An 11,286-nucleotide genomic window follows, 5' to 3' on the forward strand; every position below is an offset into this window, starting at 1 on the left:
ACTAATCAGGTCTCTGCATAGTCCTAAAGGATCTATGTACCAAGTTTCATTGAAATGCGATGATTAGTACTTGAGATACCCGTGGAAAAGCTGAAAATTAACTAATTATGCAAATTAGGTGATTAATATGCACAAATATTTATCGAAAACAATCAATCTCTGCATAGTCCTTGAGTAAGTACCAAGTTTCATTGAAATGTAATGCTAACTACTTATATCAAATGCTGAAAATTAATTAATTATGCAAATTAGGTAATTAATATGTACTGATATTACCATAAAAACTATCAGGTCTGTGCAGTGTCGTATGACATCTATGTACCAAGTTTCATTGAAATGTGATGATTAGTACTTGAGATATCAGTGGAAAAACCGAAAATTGACTAATCATTATGCAAATTAGGTAATTAGTATCCACGGATTATTACCAAAACCTAATCAAATCTGCGCATTGGCCCAGAGCATCTATGCACCAAGTTTCATCAAAAACCGATGAGTGGTTCTTTAGATATCAGTGGAACAGTCATAGAACAGCTAAAATTAGCTAATTATCATGCAAATTAGGTAATTAACGAGCATGGATTTTTACCAAAACCTAATCAAATCTGCGCATTGGCCCAGAGCATCTATGCACCAAGTTTCATCAAAAACCGATGTATGGTTCTTGAGATAGCAGTGGAACAGTCGGACACACATACACACACACATACAGACACACTAACTGCAAAGACTCCCATTTTGTGCTTCGCACATGGGAGTCAATGATCATAGACATCAGAAAGTGAAAAACCTCACAAGATGAAACTAGACAGCAGTCAAAGAAATATGAAATGTCTATTTCCCTCATGCATGAGCCATTTATTTCAGCTCAAAACTTGTTTACCAAAATGTGTTAATGCATGTTAACTTGATGTTAGCTTTGCATTAGTGTAACATAATGTTAGCATATTCAGGGTTGTAAAGTTGATTCTTATTCAAAGTTTTTAAAAATAATTAAAATAGTGTTTGAATCAAAAATACATGTATAATACATTTGAAAGGGTAAAACACAAATACAACTGTGCTCCAGAAAGATAGATATTTTATACTTTGCAGCCACATGTTTTTTCAGTAATGATGTTTGTCAAATAATGTATCTACTATCATCCAATCCTTGATCTGTACTAGACGAGTGGCAATAGAACTGCTTTGATATAATCTATAGATTTTAACTTGCGAACAATCAAGTATCCGTAATAAATTGGCCATTCTTATTAATACATTCAAAACTATTACTACTGTTATTTTTACGAGAAGTATTTTTGACAAGTGGAGATCGTTACTGAATTACCCTATAGAAACTTTATTGACATTGTCGCAATGTTGAATTACGACAATGGACACTATTTAATTTTCGTCCTATATAATGTGATAATAATAAACTATAATTCTCATTTCAAATATGGATTGATTTTGTACAGTCCTTGCGCAGAAAATTCAAAGGGAAGTCATGGACTGATGTTTCAATTCATCTGTAATAAATAATGCATCAAACACAGTAAACCACTGTTGGGTGACAGTGAATGTACCAACAGGGACTGCAAATCTAAATGTTGTCTTGGCGCTGGCATGAGGCCATGGCAAGCAATCAATCAGAGTTGTGAATTTGAATAGTTGTTTTGACAACTTTTTCCTATCCCTGATAAGTAGCATGTAATCTAGTAGTAGTAATCTAGACAACTTCTTTTCATTCTGCTATATTTTATGCCCACTGTTTTTATCAACAAATATTTTTGTGAGTATTTCCATACAGTCACAGCCTACTGTTAATACAAAGCTTACATTCAATAATGTAAAGTTAGCAAGGTCATAACACTATTTTAACAAAGCATTAGCACATTAGGTAAGTAAGTATTTAGCTGTACTGTAATATCTATTTATATCTATTAAATTTCAACTGACACACGATGAGGTTTCCTGGCTGTAACACTAATACACATCAAAATATTCAAATGATTCAGGGATATATCCTTACCTTAATGACAAAAGACTCCACAAGAGACACTTGCACTGCATGGTCAATTGTTGATACTTTGTAATTTCCATCTTCTTCTTTGATAACTGCAAATTTACTAAAAAAAAGTGAAATATTTCAATCAAAAACTGTTAGAAGAGTAAAAGAACAGTGGAGGGCAAATTTTTAGCTTTCAGAAGTGACAGTATCCAATCACCATAAACTAAGGTGTTTTCATTGCCATAGTCCTGTTCAAATTATGTTAACCAGTAAGTAGCAGATGAATTTACTAATATGATTGCTGTAAAACAGACACAAAATAGTAAGTGTATTTGCAGAAGTGAAAAGTTGCTACATTTGTACTTCAGCATTCATTAAAACCATGTACATGTTGATGCCATGCATGTACTAAACAATTTTGAATCGACGGATGAAAACAAAATATTGACCAGCCACGATGTGCATCACCCCCCCTAAAAGGTAAAAGTTTGACTGAAATAAGTCCACACATGCCAAAAATGTGGTTCCAGCCATGAAAAATAGTTTGATTTTTAGATGCAAATTAACAACCAAAACTAATGACAGTCCATCTTTGACCACATCTTTATATGTACAATCATGTATGTCATGCACTATCCATGTACAAAAAATGAATTGAATTTCTTTAGGCCTGTTCCAGATGTGTGTCCTGAATACCATCCATCATAATAAAAGTGACCACCAGTTGGCTGTATTAGCTCAACAATGGCAGCAAACTTTGACAAAATAAAAATTACAACTCGGCAATGCAATGCAATTGTTATTACTGGTAACAGAAAAATGATCATAGACATCCGTGACACTGAAAAACTTCAGCACTGGTAAAATTTGAATGATGTTGGCCAAACTGCATCCAAAAACTGGCTCCCCAACATACTTGTACACATGTGTGCATAGATGGCCAGGACCTTAAGATTTTCCAAAGCTCATACAGGAATGGAAAAATTTAACTTACACATACATGTACCAAAATTGTACACACAGACCCAAGGCTTGAACATCCAATTTTAAGACCAAAAAATTACCATATCAAGCCCTACAGATCAGAAACAGATTAGTACCAACAGTTGACTTATGGAAAACAATACATGTACATTATATAGACTAATACTCACTACCAGTTCTGCTGAATTTGATTCATTTTCTCTTTGCTCCCCCCAAAGAATTGAGATATAATATTTTGCGCTCCATTTGATTTACTTCCTGTCAAAACAATCATTAAAAAAAAGTGTTTATATATCAGAAGCTTTATCATTAGAAGTATGTGAGTTTCATTTATTCTATTATTCAAAACAACAGAATATATAAATAAGTATATCTATACAGGCAAGTCACATTCAAGAGTTCAACCGATAAACAAAATTTGTGTCAGATGCGTATAAGATATTAAAACAGAAAATGTGCCCCAATTAAAACAAGTCATAGTTGTATTTTGGTGAATTGACATTTGAGGACTAAAAATTATCTTTTGTCTGTCATTTATTGTGGCATTCAAAAAGACTCAAGAGCACAAAATTTCCATTCGGTCAACAGTCAAAAGTAATCAACATGTATACGCATTCACTGTGACACAAAATCAGGACAGGAACATTGAATGTTGGAATTGTTGACATGATGAAAAAAAAATGACATAGTTATGAGGAACAAGTCATTGAAAATTACACAGTCCCCATTAAATTTTTGAAAGTTCTCTTTATGCTCGTCATATTAAAGTGAAGGTGTTGGTTGTTGCGAGCGTGTCCTTGAAACTTGAGTCCCAAGTGGCAAATACAACAGATAGTTTATTTACATCAAATTCGAACATGTGTTGCGTGACAACCCCTCTGGTTTAAGATATAGCAGAGAAAAACAAAGATCACAAGTGAAAGTAAAACAAATTGAAGTGCACTCTGTTATTGCACTTGCTAAAATTGTTTAAAGTATGTTTAAGAAAATGCATGTCTGAAGATAGGAATGAGGCACTACAATTAAACATTTTGAAATACAACTCTGGACAGACAGACAAACGTACGAATGCACAGACAGTTGGATGCACTGACGAACGGAGGACATATCCTAACATGTATGATCTATGTAAACAAATTTGAATAAAAACTGAGAAAGCATGTCCAAAATATGACATTTTCAAAAAACAAGATGACTGCCAGTTGGCCATTTTGAATTGAAACTCATTGACTCGCTCAAACTGAGTCAACCATACACATAAGTCGTGATATTGGCATCTTGGAATAATTAGTTCTATTTTGCTATAAATAAGTGGGCATATATTTATGATGTTACTACATACTAAGAACAACATTGTCTTTATTATGACAGGAAATTATACTCATGATATTGCATGTACCATGGGGGATGTGTGGATAAATTCCTACACCATAGAAGCATGTATGCATGTGCATATATCCAATACGATGCATGATGAAAGCTCAAGACCTCACTGAATATAAGCCTCTAAGATTGTGCACTGTTGTCCCAGTTCAAGAAAAAGCTGAATATAAAAACAGTCTGATTGCATATAAGCAGTATAAACTACCAGTTGTAGTTGTCGTGTGCAGATGAATAGAAATGTTGTAATATCTGTAAGGTAATTTTAGTTTCCAGTGCACAGCAACAGAAATATTTTTCCGAGTTACAGCTACCTGAATTCCTGTATACTGTAACCTGTGCAGTGAGTACTGCCAATATTTAATAATTGCATAATGCAAAAAACTGTCTATCAAAAAATATATAATGCAAATAGTTATTTTTGCAGTAATAGTTGCCAAGAGAACTAAAGTGCATAAAAAGAAATGAATGAAACAATTTTTGCACAAAATACCATTTTTCAAACATAAGTGTTCACAAAATCAGAAGGATGTACCAAAAGATTGACAGGTAGAGGTGCTTTACACGACATAGCCTCCTATCCGTGTTCTACAAATTCAGTAGACAAGTAGGCAAAGATACTGAGAAAACTGCAAAGTGACAGCAAGATTTAATGAGAAAATTGAAATCAGTGCTTTGTTATCTGTATTACTGAATGAAAGATTATTATATAAATTTGTATATACATGAGAATGACTAAGAAAAATTCTTAAATATTTACCACAAGAGTTCAGTGTCCATCTTGTATAATACCACAAATATTTTGTCCACCTTCATACATAGTTCCCATTATCAAGTCATGCTTGGAAAAATCAATCTGTAAGTGTAAATGAAAGTAGACAAGTCATTGTCAATGACACGTCCCCGTTCCGTTCATATTTGAGTGACATATACATTCAAAGCAGATCATGACCGAAATGCACCTGCATATGTACAACACATTGTACTAAATCTGAACAAAATCCATCCATGCATGACTGAGATCCGATTCCGGAATTGTGAAAATACGTGATTTTGATGCATTTTCGACCTTAAAATGGCCATCATTCAGCTATTGTTAAGCGAATCATGAAACAAATGCACATACATATTTGTGACATGATGTACCATGTGTGTGTGAAGTTTGAACTTGATCAATCCAGACATGTCTTGGATACGGATCCAGAACTGAATTTATTAAAACAAAATGGCCACCAGTCGGCCATTTCGAACTTGATCCGAAAAAAAAATGACGTGCATCAAGGTCCTATTATGTTTAATGTATGTACCAAATTTGAACAAAATCCGTCCATGCATAACTGAGATCCGGGTTCGGAATGGTGAAAATGTGCGATTTCAATGCATTTTCGACCTTAAAGAGGCCGCCATTTGGCTATCGTTAATGAAATCATGAAACAAATGCACATACATATTTGTGACATGATGTACCTTGTGTGTGTGAAGTTTGAACTTGATCAATCCAGACATGTCTTGGATACGGATCCAGAACTGAATTCTTTAAAACAAAATGGCCGCCAGTCGGCCATTTCGAACTTGATCCGAAAAAAAAAATAACGTGCATCAAGGTCCTATTATGTTTAATGTATGTACCAAATTTGACTGAAATCCGTCCATGCATAACTGAGATCCGGGTCCGGAATGGTGAAAATGTGCGATTTCAATGCATTTTCGGCCTTAAAGCGGCCGCCATTTGGCTATCGTTAATGAGATCATGAAACAAATGCACATACATATTTGTGACATGATGTACCTTGTGTGTGTGAAGTTTGAACTCGATCAATCCAAGCATGTCTCACATACGGATCCAGAACTGAATACTTTAAAACAAAATGGCCGCCAGTCGGCCATTTCAAACCCGATCCAAAAAAAAAAAATGACGTGCATCAAGGTCCTATTATGTTTAATGTATGTACCAAATTTGAACAAAATCTGTCCATGCATAACTGAGATCGGGGTCCGGAATGGTGAAAATGTGCGATTTTGATGCATTTTCGGCTTTATTCGGCTATCGTTAATCGGATCATGAAAAAAATGCATGTGCATATGTCCCATATAATGTGTGATGTATGAGTGAAGTTTGAACTTAATCGGTCCATGCACGTTGGCACGCACGGACGCGCACACACACAGGGCAAAACATAAGTCCCCGTTTTCGGACTACGTCCGAACGGGGACTAAAAGCAAAAATGAGTGAAGAGTATGCAACTTTGATAATAAAAATAAAAATAAGATCTTTTATACATATGCAGAATAGGCACATGTGAAATTTCTATTTACTCGACATGTATACTGCTAAGAATGAAAACATACATGAACTAGTTTAGACAAAGTTTTATAAAATAAAGGTCACAAAAACTTTTAAAGCTTGATAATCTTACCTTCTTTGGATAAGTCGTTTCACCCCTCAGACAAATGGATGACATTAAATTATGGTCAAAAAATTTGATTCTCTGAGAAAAAAATATATCAAGAATATAGTTATCAAATTGACTTGAACATCATAGCTTTAATGATGCTCAGTTTAAATCACAAAGTTTAACTTAATTTAGAGCTATTAGTGATATAGAATAACAAATATTTCACAATTTGTAGTCTTCAGCTGGAAAAGTGGTAACAAAATTTACCACATACATGTGGAGCCTGGACATGTATAGGGTATATAAAACTAAACATGTAATTATGAAATAAGAACTCAAATGAAAACAAATGGTGTTCAAAATAAAGTTTGAACTCCTCTGCCATCTAATAAATTTTTTAAGAGTGAGGTTATCTTCAGTTGTCCAGAAGAGAAATTGTTGAGCTATGCATAGCAAAAATGTACATTAATGTACAAGAGAAGCTTTAACAAACAAACCAATGCCATTAATCCTGAAATTTAGTTTTTCAGACTTTTAAATTTGCTAAGACACCTATAGGTTGAACACATCTTTCTGAAAAAAAACCTATATAGAATAATGTCCCCTATTGTATTAACAATTTAAACAAGATTTAATTTAGCTTTTATAATATTATCATTTCTATTTTTTAATTATATTATCTAGCACATGATAACTGTACAGCATGCTATAGTGTACACAAATTATTTCTTATCTAATTACAATGATGTACATGTGACACGGACTCAGTGAAGTAATTAATATAACTTTAAGTTACCTCTCTTTTTTGAGTGGCAGGATAGACAGCAGAATTGACAATATCATCAGAAAGTTCATTCCCATTCTTGAGATTCCTAAAACTGGATTCTAGTATCAAATACGGTTCTATCTTACATACAGCTGAATCTGCTGTTTTCTCAGTAGGTGCTGAAAAAATACAAGGTATAATGAAAGTAATAAAGATAAGGAAATGTACTGATCTGTGACAGTGTGTGCAAACACAGACGCTGTTCATGAAGAATAACGTAATGTAATAGTTTCATAGTTGGATTTTATTTCCCCTTTATAAAAAACAAGTCATTGTCAATGACATGTCCCCGTTCCGTTCATATTTGAGTGACATATACATTCAAAGCAGATCATGACCGAAATGCACCTGCATATGTACAACACATTGTGCTAAATCTGAACAAAATCCATCCATGCATGACTGAGATCCGGTTCTGGAATTGTGAAAATACGTGATTTTGATGCATTTTCGGCCTTAAATTGGCCATCATTCCGCTATTGTTAAGCAGATCATGAAACAAATGCACATATCTATTTGTGACATGATGTACCATGTGTGTGTGAAGTTTGAACTTGATCAATCCAGACATGTCTTGGATACGGATCCAGAACTGAATTCTTTAACAAAATGGCCGCCAGTCGGCCATTTCGAACTTGATCCGAAAAAAAAAAGACGTGCATCAAGGTCCTATTATGTTTAATGTATGTACCAAATTTGAACAAAATCCATCCATGCATAACTGAGATATGGGTCCGGAATGGTAAAAATGTGCGATTTCAATGCATTTTCGGCCTTAAAGCGGCCCCCATTTGGCTATCGTTAATGAGATCATGAAACAAATGCACATACATATTTGTGACATGATGTACCTTGTGTGTGTGAAGTTTGAACTTGATCAATCCAGACATGTCTCGGATACGGATCCAGAACTGAATTCTTTAAAACAAAATGGCCGCCAGTCGGCTATTTCGAACTTGATCCGAAAAAAAAATGACGTGCATCAAGGTCCTATTATGTCTAATGTATGTACCAAATTTGAACAAAATCCATCCATGCATAACTGAGATATGGGTCCGGAATGGTGAAAATGTGCGATTTCAATGCATTTTCGGCCTTAAAGCGGCCCCCATTTGGCTATCGTTAATGAGATCATGAAACAAATGCACATACATATTTGTGACATGATGTACCTTGTGTGTGTGAAGTTTGAACTTGATCAATCCAGACATGTCTCGGATACGGATCCAGAACTGAATTCTTTAAAACAAAATGGCCGCCAGTCGGCTATTTCGAACTTGATCCGAAAAAAAAAATGACGTGCATCAAGGTCCTATTATGTTTAATGTATGTACCAAATTTGAATGAAATCCGTCCATGCATAACTGAGATCCGGGTCCGGAATGGTGAAAATGTGCGATTTCAATGCATTTTCGGCCTTAAAGCGGCTGCCATTTGGCTATCGTTAATGAGATCATGAAACAAATGCACATACATATTTGTGACATGATGTATCTTGTGTGTGTGAAGTTTGAACTCGATCAATCCAAGCATGTCTCAGATACGGATCCAGAACTGAATTCTTTAAAACAAAATGGCCGCCAGTCGGCCATTTCGAACCCGATCCAAAAAAAAAAAATGACGTGCATCAAGGTCCTATTATGTTTAATGTATGTACCAAATTTGAACAAAATCCGTCCATGCATAACTGAGATCCGGGTCCGGAATGGTGAAAATGTGCGATTTTGATGCATTTTCGGCCTTAAAATGGCCGCTATTCGGCTATCGTTAATCGGATCATGAAAAAAATGCATGTGCATATGTCCCATATAATGTGTGATGTATGAGTGAAGTTTGAACTTAATCGGTCCATGCATGTTCGAGATACAGGTGATCACGGACGCACGGACGCACGGACGCACGGACGCACACAGGGCAAAACATAAGTCCCCGTTTTCGGACTGCGTCCGAACGGGGACTAACAAGCCATGCATGGCACAGTCCCAGTTAGTTATCAAACTTAAGATGTATAGTTTTGTTTATAGTAATATAGTTGGAACATAAACATGTCAGAGATATGGATCCAGAAGCTGATGCTTGATTATGATTTTTTTAACACTGAAATGATTGACATTCAGCCACCTTGTTTCTAATCGTCAATCCATCCATAAATTCTTGATTTTCCAGTATTATAACTCTCACATACCTTCAGGAGTCTTGATATCAATCAGCACTGATTCTTCATCATCTGAAATAAACACACATATTGATGAAGCATACAATAGTAATGAGAAATTAATTTTTTTTTTGATGTAAGAACATCCATTTTTGTTTAGGCATAAATGTGATTTACGATAAAGTTAAAAATTTTAGAATAACATTTAAAAATTTCAAAACTGCAGTTGAAAACCATTTTGCCAACCACAGGAACTGTGGCTTTGGCATAAATACAATTTCGAAATGACTTCATCCAATCAGGAATTACTTTCACGAATATAGGGCGGTAACAAAGAACATACCATCACCACATTCATTGAAAATATTCTGGCATATATGTACGTTAAAGTAAATCCATACTTACCATTCAAGTCAATCTCTATGTCATCAAGTGATTTGTTCTTGTACTTTTCCACAGATCCTCTTTCACAAGCAAGTAGAATTCTGCTGACTTTAGCGATCTGCAGGGTGTCTTGTGGGAGCCTATAAAACTTCCTATCAACTCTGATGTAATGACCCAAAAAAACAGCCAAAATTTCCTGTCCATTGTCTTTCAAGTTGAAAAGTTGAGACATAGTTGCAATTTGCTTTCTTAAGATTGGTTGAGTTGAAACATTCAGGGCAAGTCAAACCACATTTCTGTGCATATTTGTTCAAGCACATGGTAGCACGTATTGGATTCTCAAGCATAGTGAAGAACCAGATGTAGCTCATGTGTTGAGTTTTAAATCCAGAAGTGCTGAAAGAAAATAGCTGTGGCAAAAGCTAACAAAGGAAATCATGCAAATAGTGTTGAAGTACTCAAGGCAGGAAAGGGTTTTCTAATTCCCTTTAAAACACCATCATATCAGATAGGTGCAACTAAATATGTTCCCTGTCCAGCCTGTTTGGGATATTTCATCCGAACTGAATTATGGAAACATCACAAATCATGTACAGCCATATACTGAGTCAGTATTGTTCGTAAAAACATTTGTTAATGGAGCAGCGTTCAAGTGACGATCAGTAACAATCTCAGCTAACGGGCTACTAATTTCATCGGATGATGTGTGGTCTGACGATATGTCACACTGTGGTACTTGACACTGGATTGACTGAGTGGTGATTCCATCTGGTGTTGTGTGGTTGGTATTACATCACATCCTGGTACTTGAGACTTGGCTAACTGACAACTGATTCCATCCGGTGATGTGCGGTCTGGTAATATGTCACACTCTAGTACTTGAGACTTGGCTACCTGACAACTGATTCCATCCGTTAATGTGCGGTCTGGTAATATGTCACACCCTGGTACATGAGACTTGGCTAACTGACAACTGATTCCATCCGGTGATGTGCGGTCTGGTATTGTGTCAGACCCAAATACCTGAGACTTGGCTACCTGACAACTAATTCCATCCGGTGATGTGTGGTCTGGTAATATGTCACACCCTGGTACTTGAGACTTGGCTAACTGACAACTGATTCCGTCCTGTGATGTGCAGTCTGGTAATATGTCACACCCTAGTACT

This window comes from Saccoglossus kowalevskii, chromosome 5 (genome assembly GCF_978046115.1).
Source record: "Saccoglossus kowalevskii chromosome 5, keSacKowa6.1, whole genome shotgun sequence".
In the NCBI taxonomy this organism is placed as follows: domain Eukaryota; kingdom Metazoa; phylum Hemichordata; class Enteropneusta; family Harrimaniidae; genus Saccoglossus; species Saccoglossus kowalevskii.